Source organism: Polypterus senegalus, chromosome 9, assembly GCF_016835505.1.
Source record: "Polypterus senegalus isolate Bchr_013 chromosome 9, ASM1683550v1, whole genome shotgun sequence".
In the NCBI taxonomy this organism is placed as follows: domain Eukaryota; kingdom Metazoa; phylum Chordata; class Cladistia; order Polypteriformes; family Polypteridae; genus Polypterus; species Polypterus senegalus.
Window position 1 is genome coordinate 173830234 of NC_053162.1, and position 15797 is coordinate 173846030.

Below are 15797 nucleotides of genomic sequence, written 5' to 3' on the forward strand. Positions count from 1 at the left end.
ATCTCATTTCTGTTTGTCTGCCATGAAGAATGAAGATGAAGAAACAAATCAATTCAGAGGACTGAATCCTTTAAAACAGGGATATTGAAATGAAGGGATAAGGAGTTAATTAGCAGTGAAAACTGGTCACTGATTAGGAAAAGGGGGAGAATGAAAACCTGCAGCCACTGCGGCCCTCCAGGACCAGACTTGGACACCCCAGGTATGCCCCAATGCCATGGCTAAATTGCCCACAAAGACCCTATTCAGCCTCAGCCCTTCACCACTTAATAGCTAACGTGTAGTGAGCTTACTGGTGCGAAAATGTCTGTGGTCGCATCATCCAGGTGGATGCTGCACATTGGTGGAGGCTGAAGTGACGTCCCACCGTCAATGCAAAATGCTCCGAGTGCTTTTTCCGAGTTCTTCTGTGATAGTGATCTGCGCCACCCACCACCTGATCAAGGTACCATGCTACCCATTACTAAAGTATCTATCTATCTATCTATCTATCTATCTATCTATCTATCTATCTATCTATCTATCTATCTATCTATCTATCTATCTATCTAGGAATTGAATGTCAGGTGTCCCAGATGTTCACATGACCACCATCTTCGTCATCAGTTTCTTCCATATGAAGCCTGAAAACCATGAGGACTGATTTAGACCATCTGTGTTAGGCAGAATGCCCAGTGGGGGCTGCGCGGTCTTTTGGCCTTGGAACCCCTGCAGATTTTATTTTTTTTTTCTCTAGATTTTCCTGGCCTTTCAACCTTACCTTTTAATTTTGTTACATACTGTATAATATTAATGGCTAATCTTGTTTACGTATGTTTTATGTTAACTTCTTTTTAATTCATTTTTGTAAAGTACTTTCAGCTACATTACTTGCATGAAAATGTGCTATAGGAATAAATGTTGTTGTTGAGTAGCTAGAAAAACACAATATAAATTTATTATTATTACTAGCGACTGGGAGCCGATCGAATCGGCTACAAATTCTGCGTTTGTGAAATCCATACTTTTCTGCAAAGAATTATTTGTTTTTTTAAGTACTTGAAATGATTTTGTTATCATGGCACTGATTTGTGCTTAAAATAGACCTTTACGGCCGATGTATTGAAGAGCTCCCTGTTTAAACGGGGCTGCGAGACGTGAACTCAGCTCTTCGGCGCACCTCATTTGATTTTTTTCCGGCAAACAAATTTTCAAAACAAACTGTATTTTACGACTAATCAGAGTCGGAGTAATAATTATGTTGGCGTGGTCAGTTTAGATCTGAGATCGGCTAAAATTTAAACAGTGACCGTTGTTAATACCCAGCCGCAATTACTCAGTTTGCCAATAGATGTCAGAAGGACGGATGCCAAAACCGAACTGCCCAAAGATAGATTTTGACGTACCAAGCAAATGGCGATACGTTCTAAATTACTTACGGTTCTGGAGCTGTCGAAGGGTTTAAGTCAGTCGACGATGTTAGTCCTGGAAAGTACGCCCCACCAAACCAACGTTCCAAAACCAAGCAAACTTACTGTTATCTGCTCAAACCAACACCGACTTACTACACTCGGCCGTCCAGCGGCGTCACTGAAGCATTCGAACATTCTTAGCCATTCATGCAATACTGCGTCAGCGTTTGCCACGTGATGTTCTAACTACAGAGGCAGAGTCCCATTGCGTGGTTCTAACTTGTATTGAGTCGAGGTATTGACATGAACACCAGACATACGGGTATTGATGTGAACACCATACATACGGATAGTATTAAATTATATATAAGGATTTAAACAATATGGCTGTGCCCATGAAAATCAAACACAAAACGGTGTGAAAAAAACAAAATCAGACAGAGGTCTCAATGCCATAGCCGATACGACATTAAGTTAAAATAACCCTAAGAAAAAAATGAAGAAAACATACACAAAATCTGGAGGAAATGAACACTTGAGCACCAAACGTAAGATTCATGACAGTCTACTGTTCCCAAGCACATTGGCAATGAACAGACTTTGAGACCCTGTGGTGACGAAGTCAGTTAACATAACTGAACTTCGTCCTAATGTGCCTAATCGCTATAGTGCCAGCATTTCTGTATTTTGACATCTGACTTGCTGCCAGGTGAATCAGCACATTAAGTGCCGCACAGAGAGTCATTCCTGGGGGCTGAAGGGGTGACCTCTTTGTTAGTTTTCAGCCAGGGTTTGTTTCCTGGCTTATGCTTATTTCCCATTTTACTGTTATTTTTGTCATTTTGTTATTCTTTTTTATCTTCAAGCAATTTAATATTATTGTGTTTATTTATTATTTAAGAATTATGCAGTGCATATTTGTGCTTAAAGGATACATTCCTTGTTTTCTGTGGGGAGGAACCCGCCCAAGAGGCGGGGACAACATGACATCACAGCAGAAGGACCGCCCTCAGCCTTTATAAACGTTCAAGCTGGGCAGTGAGTCCCTCAGAGGTTTATTGCTGTTGCTGTTGAAAGGTTTTTATAAGTGAGACGTGCTGCTGAATTTTGTTATGTTGTACTGCGTTTGTTTTTTTAGATTTTTTCCTATTGGATTTTGGATTTGCTTGCACTGGTTTGATTTGTTGTCCTTATTTTACCTTTTCATGTGTTGTTCTCATTTTGATTGCTAATAAATAAATCCGTAAGTTTGACTGAGTCAATAAATTATCTTTTGCCTTTATATTTTTTCATAGAGTGTAAAATATTCAGTTGTTTTTAAACTGCAGGCCACATATATTAAGTTGTAATTTTTGCTCAAGTGAATCAGGATGAACTGAATTTACAGAACTCTTACAAACAATTTAATTGGCAATTCACATCTGGGTTTTTTTCTCTCTCATACAATTTTTTTCATATTGCATCAGTAATTTATAACCTAAACTCTTTTAGGGCTAATTATTTTTTCTTCCTTTTGTCCCAGAGCTGAATATTTTTCCAAAAAACTCGAAGCAATGGTTTCACACTTAAATCAACATACAATACTTATGTTTTCCCTCTGTTTTATGTTCCAGGAGCCCTACAGTATGCAAATTCACATATTTATTACATACAGTACGTGTTTGTCCCGTCACTCATAAGCTGAAAGGGACTTTCTGGTAAAACAACGGCTTGATGTAGTCGAGTGGCTGCTAATCCGTGGTGTCCACCAGCAGGCCGCGTCGTTTGGTGAAGTCCAGTTGCCAGCTTCTCTGTGTAGTCCTGCCAGGGTGAGCGTTTTCGTCGGCGTGTTAGCTGCATGAGTGTGTCCAGCACTACGTTCAGCTGATGCAGGCACCTGACTTTCGTGTTCGATCTCGAGATCACTTGTATCAAAATCGGAGTTCGATAAGTCAGAGTCCGATTCAGCAATAATACGCAAAAAATAAATAAATAAAGAAAGAAATAATACGTACAGAGTATTTGCTTTGTGCATTTGCTGCGCTCTCTCGCCCGATGCCATTCTAGACGTTCCTTACTGCACGCTACTCAAGCACACGCAGGGTTTCAACGTCAAGTCAACGAATCTAATAGTCCTCCGAGCAAAGGTCTACCTATAATGTAACGGTGAGTTTTATCAACATTTACAGATTTCTTTTGCACTCTGCCCCTGATATCCATCCTTAACTCCTTGTGTCGAGAAAAGTCGACATCCACCCTAAACGAGTTAAGGCAGTGGTTTTAATTAGTTTATAACCCGAGAACAGAAAATAAGTATGGACCAGAAGCTGTTTCAATTAGTTTATAGCCTGGGAAAGGAAAACAGTACCAGGTCTGTAAAAATATCAAAGACTTTGAGCAGAGTTATCCATCATAAGGACAGACAGCCAATCAAATGTCACATGTCCCAAAGTCAACATTTTAGCATAAATATGGCTCAACTGAGGGACCAAAAGTTGACGACAGAAGGTCAAGACATAGGATGCGATGTCAGAGATCAATTTCATCTGGACGTCCGGAGAACCTAAAATATGAATAACGTCAACTGCTAAATCAGAATGCCTCCCGGGACAACATCCACTCTTGGCATTGCTCATTTTTCAGTGCGGTTTTTAAGACTATAAACATCTAGACTTTGCTATTTATTTGTTTTGCATTATAGCTTCAATTTGGTATTATATTTTAATGCATACCATGTTTCTTTTACATTTCTATATAATGTCGTTATATCCTGAGTGATTGATGTAAATATTAGGGCACCTAGTATGGGAAGATTGCTGCTTTCTAGCCAGCAGGGATATCAAGACTGATGGGTAGCTCCTCGATATTTAGAACAAGTGCGGTGGAAATAAGACCCCAGTGGCCCTGTAACCAAAGTGATGGAGTCTTTGTGTGTCGCGAGGACACCCGTATGCTTGATAGTGCTGGTGACAGAGAGTCACTATGTAGGGTTCTATGAGTGACAGGCATTCATGGGAGTGAAGGGGGCTTTGTGTTGATTATTGCGGGCTTGCTGGGAATTGGCATCACCTGAGACTTTACCTGTAGAGTATCTCTGTGTGTCTGTGTGTGTTCATCTTAAAGTGCGGAAGCAGACCAATCTAGTAACGTAACCGGTAAGGCTCACAAATTCCACAACAATACATATGTTTACAACTGGCATGTAGAGGCCCCTCGTTCTTAGTTTCTTCCGGTCCTGCTCCGATACTCACTCAGTAGAACGGCCTTAACATGATCTTTATCTAGCTGACCTGGTATGTGGTGAGCAGAACAGGTTACAAGAAGGGTTACCTTATCGTAAAATTATATGTTAAAAAAAAAATAAGAAAGCAATTGTTTCAAAAGTCCATCCTTGTGTCATTTGTGGATCTGTACTGCTTGGACTTTGGAGAGAAAAATGGAATCAAGAGATAACATGGACAAGTCAGAATGCATGCTGGAGTCGTAACTGGGAAGACGACAATTAAAAAACACAAAGCTCAGTACGTGTAGCCAGAATTAGTCAGAAAACAGCCAAAAATGGATATACTGTATGTAAACAGAGTTAAGAAACTCAAGATGTAAAATGTAATAAAATATCGTAACTAGAAATTCCAAAATCCTATGTGTTTCGACCTTACGAGACATGCCCCGTAACAATACCACGTCTGTTCTATTTTTCTGGATTTTATTCCGTTCTCGTGGCCATCTTGTATTTTTTATGCGCCGCAGCTTTGTTCCTGTTGCGAGGGTAGCTATTCCTGTTGTCAGAGGACGTGTCTCGCAAGGTCATAACACTCAGATAATTGCTGCGACAGGGTTTAAAAGGTTGCCCGTTTCACAATGCCTTTACCTGGGTTGCAGATAACAAACCTTTGTTAAACCTTCCCTGAGAGTTCTTTGCTTTTGAATCGATCTTTTAAGTTACAGACTTTCGCACCGCTCTTCTGGCCTCGACTTTGTTGTTTTAGTTCTTTTCGATCTCCCTGTTTTCACCTTTCCCTGTTTTCGTGGCTCTCTCCTGATTTGCCCATTAAAGTTTTTGTCGGTTTGCCAGCATTAAGCAAAAAGTTTTTCTTGTCTTTCAGGAATCCAATCTTGGATGAATTAGATATGCGTGGCGGCAACTTTTTGAAATGTCACACCAGTGACGTCATGACGCGTGACTTCTGGGGACCGTCTCCCAGCAACACGGCCTTGTGTCCTAGCAACTAGTATCCAACATCTTGCCATCGATTGGGAAAACAAAACGCATGACAATGTTAAAAATACAGGAAAGAAAAAGGAGGAATACAACCACTAGACTCCCCGGTCTCCGAAATCCCAAAAACTAAATTCAATAGGTCGAGGAAAAGTTGGAAAAATTAAATTTATAAACCAGGTTATGACAAGATCCAGAGCCACCCCTACAGTCACAAGAACATTGTCGAAACCTTAAACACATCTCGTCCATGTCTCCTTAGTCTTCGCTCCCATGTGAGATCTTCGCGATTACCGAAGTTACATTTCATAAGAGTGCTCGAATACTTAGTTTGGCCGAAGCTCTTCTCCTGGTCCTTTAGTTTATTCAGCAAACTCTGCCCCCATTTCATCTGTAGCAAGACACCTTCCACCTCACCTCCCGTCTCAGAATTCTAAAGGACGTGGGGAGGATTTCACCAGCCTATGTTGTCAAAGCTCATCTACTGAATGGCAGTTGTTGTTTTTTTTTGTTTATTTCTGAGCCTTCTTCATCATCAACTTGTGTTTATCAGATGCAGCCAAGCCACCAAGCCATTCTGTCCCCATCCAGGGCGATAAAATGAAACTGTCGAATGTAAATGAGAGTGTGTGTCTCGCTGCAATGGGGCGGGCAGCTCATACCCGGCAGGACGTGCACATATATCTTGTAGAAAGTCAGCCGGCGTACAACGGCACAAATCTTCTGTGCCGAGCGGCCGCACAGGACTGCTTATTATTTTTATGGGCACTCTCCGAGGACCGACGGCTGTGACACGTGCTTTCAGCGATGCTAGGGTAGACTGGGGGGATGGGGGTCCAACTATATCAGGCCTGTTCCCTGAGAATGTCGCGTTTTTCCATTCATCCTCAGTTCCATCACTCTGAAGGATGAGACACGTGGAGGCCCTTCAGACCCTAGGAGGTCGTTCCGCGTTAACACCCTCGCCTTCCTACCCCCCTCCGCCACCCCCTTCATTTTGTTCTCGTTCATTCACAAAAATTTCCTAACACATGGTAGAGATCTGCCAAGCTGAGTGATCAGAGACAGTTGGGAGTCTCCAGACATTTTTGGTCTGACCATGGCCCATTATTAGACAATAAGCATGGATGCCGACCCACCTCGCTAAGCAGTCTCCTGATATCTCGAATGGGTTTTTCTTATTTTTTTCTTTTGCACCAAACTTTCTGTGCCCCGTTTATCCCGAACACACTTTTTTTGTATGCCACCATGACATGGATCTAAAGCCATCCGCAATCCCACAGTCTGCTTCTCAATCTTCCCTCTTGGCCCAATGTTCTGCCATGGAAGGAAGCAGCTGGGAGCAAACTGTTAATGTTCAACGATGTGACACCCCTCCACTTGTCACCCCCCTCGCCCCCCCGCTTTATTTGAGAAGGAGGAAAAGCATTAGCCATGGCACATCTAAACAGAAGAAAAAAAAAACAACAACAACCCAGAAAAAAGCTGTTTGGTGAGCGAAATCCCAGCTAAGCTCAAGCGTCCTGGAACGCGGACAGAAGCTCGGCAGAAATTGTAAATTGACGCGTCGATCTGAATTTTTTCCAGCCTCATCTGCAGTTAACTGGCGTGTGCGGAGGCTTACGGAGACACATGCTCCTAATTAGCTGCACTTCTTAATGTAAATGCCTCATAAATTATCCCCAATGCTGCAGGATTAGGCTTTCATAACGAGAGATGGCATCTCAATAAACAGCCAGCGGGGGCTGTGAGCATGGCAGACAGGAGGACTGATCCAACGGCGGCTGGCAGAGGCTGCGCCAGCGGGAATCCTGGGAACCTTAACTGCTAGGGGCCTAGTATATATCTTAACCTGTAAAACCCACTGAATTTGAAGTTTGGAGGGTAAGATACCACCAAAACCCCTCCATAGTCGGCCAACTTGGCACACAGACTCATTAGGCACTCATTTACTAGCCTTACGGATGATGATATTGACCAGTGAGCTGTCTTACTCAAAGTACGGGCCCACAGTCTTGCTTGACCATGACTGTTGTGGGTTCAGCTGTTGCTGACTTGACCGTTGAGCTTGTTGGCACGCAGTTGATTAAGAGAGTCCCTTGAACTTGAATTTGAGGACAAGGGAAAGTTGTTCTTGCAGTCCAAAGCCATGCCGTTGTGGCAGTTGGCACCCATAAATTACTGCATTGCAAGTGTGTGCGTGTACTTTTTAGACTGGGTATCCCATCGTTGGTGAATTACTAGTTCACACTCAATGTTTCTGAGATGGACTAGGCGCACAGCAACCTAGAAATGAATAATGGCTTAGAAAACGACCTATGAATGTGTGAATAAGTAAATGGCTGGACTGGAAAGTTTTCACCAACATCAGTTTTCCTCCAACACCTCTGCTGTCCTTACCAGCACTATTGCACCCTATGATTAGTCAAGAGACCCACTGAGATCTGGATCTGAAACATCTCATCTCATCCTGTCTTTTCTGGTTAAGGTTGCTATGGTCAAGAAGGTCAGTCCAGACTTTCCTATCCCCAACCACACATTCACGCTTTTCCTAAGGAATTCCCAGATGTCCCCAAGCCAGCTGAGAGATAACAATCCCTCCAGTGTGTCCTTCTTTGTCTACCACAAGGTCTCTGTACAGTGGGACATGCCCAGAGCAGCACTATAGGGAGCAACTCTGGGAGCATCCAACTTGCCCAAACCACCTCAACTTACTCCTCTCGATCTGGATGAGCAGCCACTCTACTCTTATGCTCTTCCGAAGTGCAGAGCTTCTTACTCTGTCACGAAGTGTCAGCTCAGCCACCCTGTGAAGAAATCTCATATATGGAACCTCTCTGGTGGGGAAGGAGCCTGAGCTGGTGAGGTACTTGTGAAGTATTGTATGTTAGCTCCAAAGTGGTGAAAGAAAAAAGACACTGTGGTTGTTTGGCCAAACTTAGGAGAATAGTGTAGCATAATGGCACAGAAGTTAGCCCTGCCACCGTAACAACTTCAGGAGTTTGGGTTCAAATCCTGGCACAGTCCCTGACTGTTTCAAGTTTGCATATTCTTCCCTCGTTTTTTGTGAGTTCTCTTCAGGTATTCGGGTTTTCCTCCCATATTCAGAAGATGAGCAGGTTGATTGACGACTCTAAAATGACTTGAATGAGTAAATAAGCCATGTGACAGAATACAAGGGTTGGATCTTTCCTTGAGACTGACGTTGTCAGGGCAGGCTTTGGTTCTCAATAACCTAAATACAGTAATGTCTCGTACTTTGAATAGTTCTAAATAGGAACATTCCAGAATTCGAACTTTAATTTCAGAGAAATTCAGTCTGGAGTTTGAACGATGCTTCTACATTAGAACTGTGAACCCAGTGAGTGTAAACATCATTTGTTGTGCGCCCATATCGTCTCACGCTCTAGTTGTGATAGCATCTCCAGCATCATGCTTGTGTGTTTTCAGTGCTTTTTTCTCATTATACCATATATACTTGTTTTTAAGTTCTCCTGCGGATAAGTTGGGGCTTGATTTTATCTTATAATTTCCGGTGTTTTATAATGTTGGTCGTATAAGTCAAATGTGGAAATCTCGCGTTATTGATCTAAAAGATTATGATATGCTAGCGCCCACCAGAGAGAGTAACCACGGAGCACATTGCGTTTTTTTTCTCTGTATTCTGCCTACGTGACCACACGGTAATACCCAAGCTATTCTGAAGCGCCGTTTGCACTGTTTTATGTTTTTTGTATCTCACACCCTCATACGCCTTTATCGTAAGTCGGGGCCTGATTCTATGATCAATTTTTTGGGTTTCAAGACCCAACTTATACGCGAGTACAGTGGTGTGAAAAACTATTTGCCCCCTTCCTTATTTCTTATTCTTTTGCATGTTTGTCACACAAAATGTTTCTGATCATCAAACACATTTAACCATTAGTCAAATATAACACAAGTAAACACAAAATGCAGTTTTTAAATGATGGTTTTTATTATTTAGGGAGAAAAAAATCCAAACCTACATGGCCCTGTGTGAAAAAGTAATTGCCCCCTTGTTAAAAAATAACCTAACTGTGGTGTATCACACCTGAGTTCAATTTCCGTAGCCACCCCCAGGCCTGATTACTGCCACACCTGTTTCAATCAAGAAATCACTTAAATAGGAGCTGCCTGACACAGAGAAGTAGACCAAAAGCACCTCAAAAGCTAGACATCATGCCAAGAGCCAAAGAAATTCAGGAACAAATGAGAACAGAAGTAATTGAGATCTATCAGTCTGGTAAAGGTTATAAAGCCATTTCTAAAGCTTTGGGACTCCAGCGAACCACAGTGAGAGCCATTGTCCACAAATGGCAAAAACATGGAACAGTGGTGAACCTTCCCAGGAGTGGCCGGCCGACCAAAATTACCCCAAGAGCGCAGAGACGACTCATCCGAGAGGTCACAAAAGACCCCAGGACAACGTCTAAAGAACTGCAGGCCTCACTTGCCTCAATTAAGGTCAGTGTTCACGACTCCACCATAAGAAAGAGACTGGGCAAAACGGCCTGCATGGTAGATTTCCAAGACGCAAACCACTGTTAAGCAAAAAGAACATTAGGGCTCGTCTCAGTTTTGCTAAGAAACATCTCAATGATTGCCAAGACTTTTGGGAAAATACCTTGTGGACTGATGAGACAAAAGTTGAACTTTTGGAAGGCAAATGTCCCGTTACATCTGGCGTAAAAGGAACACAGCATTTCAGAAAAGAACATCATACCAACAGTAAAATATGGTGGTGGTAGTGTGATGGTCTGGGGTTGTTTTGCTGCTTCAGGACCTGGAAGACTTGCTGTGAGAGATGGAACCATGAATTCTACTGTCTACCAAAAAATCCTGAAGGAGAATGTCCGGCCATCTGTTCGTCAACTCAAGCTGAAGCGATCTTGGGTGCTGCAACAGGACAATGACCCAAAACACAGCAGCAAATCCACCTCTGAATGGCTGAAGAAAAACATAATGAAGACTTTGGAGTGGCCTAGTCAAAGTCCTGACCTGAATCCAATTGAGATACTATGGCATGACCTTAAAAAGGCGGTTCATGCTAGAAAACCCTCAAATAAAGCTGAATTACAACAATTCTGCAAAGATGAGTGGGCCAAAATTCCTCCAGAGCGCTGTAAAAGACTCATTGCAAGTTATCACAAACGCTTGATTGCAGTTATTGCTGCTAAGGGTGGCCCAACCAGTTATTAGGTTCAGGGGGCAATTACTTTTTCACACAAGGCCATGTAGGTTTGGATTTTTTTTTCTCCCTAAATAATAAAAACCATCATTTAAAAACTGCATTTTGTGTTTACTTGTGTTATATTTGACTAAAGGTTAAATGTCTTTGATGATCAGAAACATTTTGTGTGACAAACATGCAAAAGAATAAGAAATCAGGAAGGGGGCAAATAGTTGTTCACACCACTGTATATACAGTACCTTAGGTGAGCATTGAAGGCGACCCTCTGGCGCGCATGTGTCGCAAGCTGTGTACCCGCAACCGAATTTGTTTTATTTTTTCAAAAGAGAGTTGGCAGGGTATTTAGTGTGTTTCTGCCTTTGAACGTTAAGTTGACTTGGATTCTGGTTAGCATTCTGGTTTTTGCATTAGGCCATTTTGCACTTCTGGTGTCGCATTTTTAAACTGCCGTATAAGTCGGGGTCTGATTTTATGATCAATTTTTCAGGTTTCAAGACCCGACTTATACGCGAGTATATACGGTATATAAAACCCCTTTCTATTAACAATGGCATCCAAGAAGAGCATGTAGGCAATGAAGCCTAAGAGGAAGGTTGTAGTATCAATAGTTGAGGTGAAAAGGGAACTTATTGCAAAACATGAAAGCGGTACGTGTGTGGCAGATCTGGCAGCCATTAAGATACCGACGTCTACTCCCCTTCCAAACAGTAACCTTTCTCATCTTCTCCACCAGTCACAAAGGACATCACCTCTCCTCACTAAAATACAATAAATGCGATTTTCCTTTTATAAAGTTTTATGTTATTTATTTATTGCTTTCATATTTTAATTTTTTAATTTAGGGCATTTAATCGTGTTATTTTTTACCATACAATCTAATACAGTACAATTTATTTCTGTATAGCCCAAAATCACACAAGAAGTGCCACAATGGGCTTTAACAGGCCCTGCCGCTTGACAGCCCCCAGCCTTGACTCTCTAAAATGACAAAGAAAAACTCCCAAAAAAACCCTAGTAGGGAAAAAAGGGAAGAAACCCTTGGAAAAGCAGTTCAAAGAGAGACTGCAGTGGGTGTCAAAAACAAGGGGGGTCAATACAATACAATACACAGAACCGAACACAAGTAATCCTCAATCTTTAAATTGTGAGTATTTGCTATTTAAGTTTATCGAAATGAGTATTGTATTGTATATGGTCTGGGAGTGGATTAATTCACTGTCTGTTATTTCTTATGGGGAAAACTGACTTGGACTTCGAACAATTCAGAGTTCAAATGAATTAAATTTGAAGGATGAGGGACCACTGGACTTGGATGAAGAAGATTCAAGTTTCGGTCTGGTCGCTTGATTGGCGACACTAAACTGGCACAGAGTGTACCCTATGATGTAGCCTACAACCCTTAATTTCAGTTGAGCTTGTTACGTGTGTGATGGCAGTACAACATTTCACATATCGAATGGTGGAGTTTGCTCTGTGCTGGACTGGCATCCTGTCCACTTAATTCCTCCAAAATAGTTTGGGCAGCTCTCCTGTCTGCCACACTACTTGGTCACTTATCCCAAGTGTCTGTGGCTGTCTGTGTGACGAAAAACACCCTAACGTTTATGCAAAATCTGCCCAAAATCAACCATATCCTTTTGCTCTTGTTGCACAATTTAATTTAAAGTAACGACTGGATCCACTCAACCAGTTCCTTTCATAATTTTAAACACTCCATTCATATCCTTTGTTTAATCTCCATTTGCTCAAACTGAAAAGGTTTCTCCTAATCCTAATCGCTCCTACCTCATTGCCCTGGAATCAGCCTACCCGCTCCTCCTTTGACATCATAAGGCCTAAGCTAAACCTCCTCAGACTTATAAAACTTGACATTCTGTTGGCCTTCTAATGGCTTCTGAGCACCGTCTTGATGTTGATAGTGATGAGTCCACCACAACTCTTAAATCCTTCACATAAGGCGTACTTTCGATTTCAGACCTCCCATTGTGTATTCAAACCTCACCTTTTCAATTCTGACTTTTCCTGATATTAAATTTCATCTTCTACCAATCTGCCCAAGCCTGTGTGATGTCGAAGTCCCTCTGTGATGATTCAATGAATTCTCGATTATCCGCCAATCCAGCTAGTATGGGATTATCTGCAAACTTAACTGTGCTGCACCCTGAACTTCTACTTAAGCTTTAGTTTGATGCCCAACTTCTCATGTAGGACCTTATCAAATGAAAATCCAGAGAAATAATCTCACATGCACCTCTCTGGTTGCACCCTTTTGTTTCTTCCTCATAGAATTCCAGCATGTCAGTAATGCACAACCTCCTGAAAGCCATGTTCACTAGGACTCCTGTTCTTGCAATGTGCTGCTCAATCATTTCCTTAATAATTCCTTTCATTAATTTATCCTGTGGTGCTCATTAAGCTTACTGACCTGCTTGTAATAAATGGCTTAAATTGGTGGTTCTCCAGTTCAGGCCAGTGGTCCGTCAGCCTTAACCACATCTACCACAAGCACCTTCTGTTAAAGTTGCTGCTCCCCTTTAATGTTTAGAACATTAGAACAATCTAAACTAGAACAGGCCATTCAACCCTACAAAGCTCGCCAGTCCTATCCACTTATTTCTTCCAAAAAAACATCAAGTCGAGTCCCTAAAGTCTTACTGTCCACCACACTACTTGGTCGCTTATTCCAAGTGTTTATCGTTCTTTGTGTAAAGAAAAACTTCCTAATGTTTGTGCGAAATTTACCCTTCACAAGTTTCCAGCTGCGTCCCTGTATTCTTGATGAACTCATTTTAAAATATAAGTCTCGATCCACTGGACTAATTTTTTTCATAATTATAAACACTTCAGTCAGGTCTCCTCTTAATCTCCTTTAATGGCTCAGCTCTTTTAATCTCATCCCCTGTAGTCCTGGAATCAGCCTAATCGCTCTTCTCTGGACCTTTTCTTGTGCTGCTATGCCCTTTTTGTAGCTTGGAGACCAAAACTACCCTTAGTTCTCCAGATGAGGCCTCACCAGTGCATTATAAACCTTGAGCAGAACCTCCTGTGACTTGTACTCCACACATCAAGGCGCTATATAACCTGACAGTCTGTTTACCTTCTTAATGGCTTCTGAACACTGTTAGGAAGTCGATAACTTAAGAGTCCACTGTGACTCCTAAATCCTTCTCATAAGGTGTACTCTCGATTTTCCGACTGCCCATTGTGTATTTAAACCTAACATTTTTAATTCCTATGTGTAATCCTTTACATTTACTGATATTAAATTTCATCTACCACAGATCTGCCCAAGCCTGTCTGCTATCCAAGTCCTTCTGTAATGATATACCGGATTCCAAATTATCTGCCAATCCACCTATCTTGGTATCATCTGCAAACTTAACCAGCTTGTTACTTATTTTCCTATCTAAATCATTTATATATATTAAAAATAGCAACTGCCCTAGCACTGCCCCCTGCTGGTCTTCACTCTTAACATCGGCCAATTCTGATGGAGTTCCCCACACATCACCCTCTGCTTCCTGTGTCTGAGCCAATTCTGCACCCATCTAAAAACTGCCACCTCTTTTAGTTTGATGCCCACCCTCTCATGTGGCACCTTATCAAAAATTTTCTGAAAGTCAAGATAAATAATCTCATCTGCTCCACTCTGATCGTATCCTTTTGTTGCTTCCTCATAGAATTCCCTCTTCTGACCTCATGCTGACTATTCAGTAAAACTCCTGTCCTTGCCATGTGCTGCTCAGTCTTATCCTTAATAATTTCTTCCATTCATTTTCCTGTTTAGTGTCATTTGCACTCTGCTTGTCACTAATGTGTCTGTATTTGGAATAAAATAGCGGAGAGCGGAGCAAATGCCAAATAAAATTGTGAACTACAAAGAATATGGTTTAAGGAATAGGAACATTTAAAACTTTTTGACTTTCTTTTTCATATACAGTGGTGTGAAAAACTATTTGCCCCCTTCCTGATTTCTTATTCTTTTGCATGTTTGTCACACAAAATGTTTCTGATCATCAAACACATTTAACCATTAGTCAAATATAACACAAGTAAACACAAAATGCAGTTTTTAAATGATGGTTTTTATTATTTAGGGAGAAAAAATCCAAACCTACATGGCCCTGTGTGAAAAAGTAATTGCCCCTTGTTAAAAATCACCTAACTGTGGTGTATCACACCTGAGTTCAATTTCCGTAGCCACCCCCAGGCCTGATTACTGCCACACCTGTTTCAATCAAGAAATCACTTAAATAGGAGCTGCCTGACACAGAGAAGTAGACCAAAGGCACCTCAAAAGCTAGACATCATGCCAAGAGCCAAAGAAATTCAGGAACAAATGAGAACAGAAGTAATTGAGATCTATCAGTCTGGTAAAGGTTATAAAGCCATTTCTAAAGCTTTGGGACTCCAGCGAACCACAGTGAGAGCCATTATCCACAAATGGCAAAAACATGGAACAGTGGTGAACCTTCCCAGGAGTGGCGGGCCGACCAAAATTACCCCAAGAGCACAGAGACGACTCATCCGAGAGGTCACAAAAGACCCCAGGACAACGTCTAAAGAACTGCAGGCCTCACTTGCCTCAATTAAGGTCAGTGTTCACGACTCCACCATAAGAAAGAGACTGGGCAAAACGGCCTGCATGGCAGATTTCCAAGACGCAAACCACTGTTAAGCAAAAAGAACATTAGGGCTCGTCTCAATTTTGCTAAGAAACATCTCAATGATTGCCAAGACTTTTGGGAAAATACCTTGTGGACTGATGAGACAAAAGTTGAACTTTGAAGGCAAATGTCCCGTTACATCTGGCGTAAAAGGAACACAGCATTTCAGAAAAAGAACATCATACCAACAGTAAAATATGGTGGTGGTAGTGTGATGGTCTGGGGTTGTTTTGCTGCTTCAGGACCTGGAAGACTTGCTGTGATAGATGGAACCATGAATTCTACTGTCTACCAAAAATCCTGAAGGAGAATGTCCGCCATCTGTTCGT

At 41.8% G+C, this 15797-nt stretch overlaps 1 protein-coding gene across 2 annotated transcripts in view; it reads left to right on the forward strand.

The window, feature by feature from the left end:
* Window positions 1-15797, forward strand: part of cfap77 (cilia and flagella associated protein 77) — a 171308-nt gene that overhangs the window by 71347 nt on the left and 84164 nt on the right. The gene's annotated exons all lie outside the window — the stretch shown is intronic.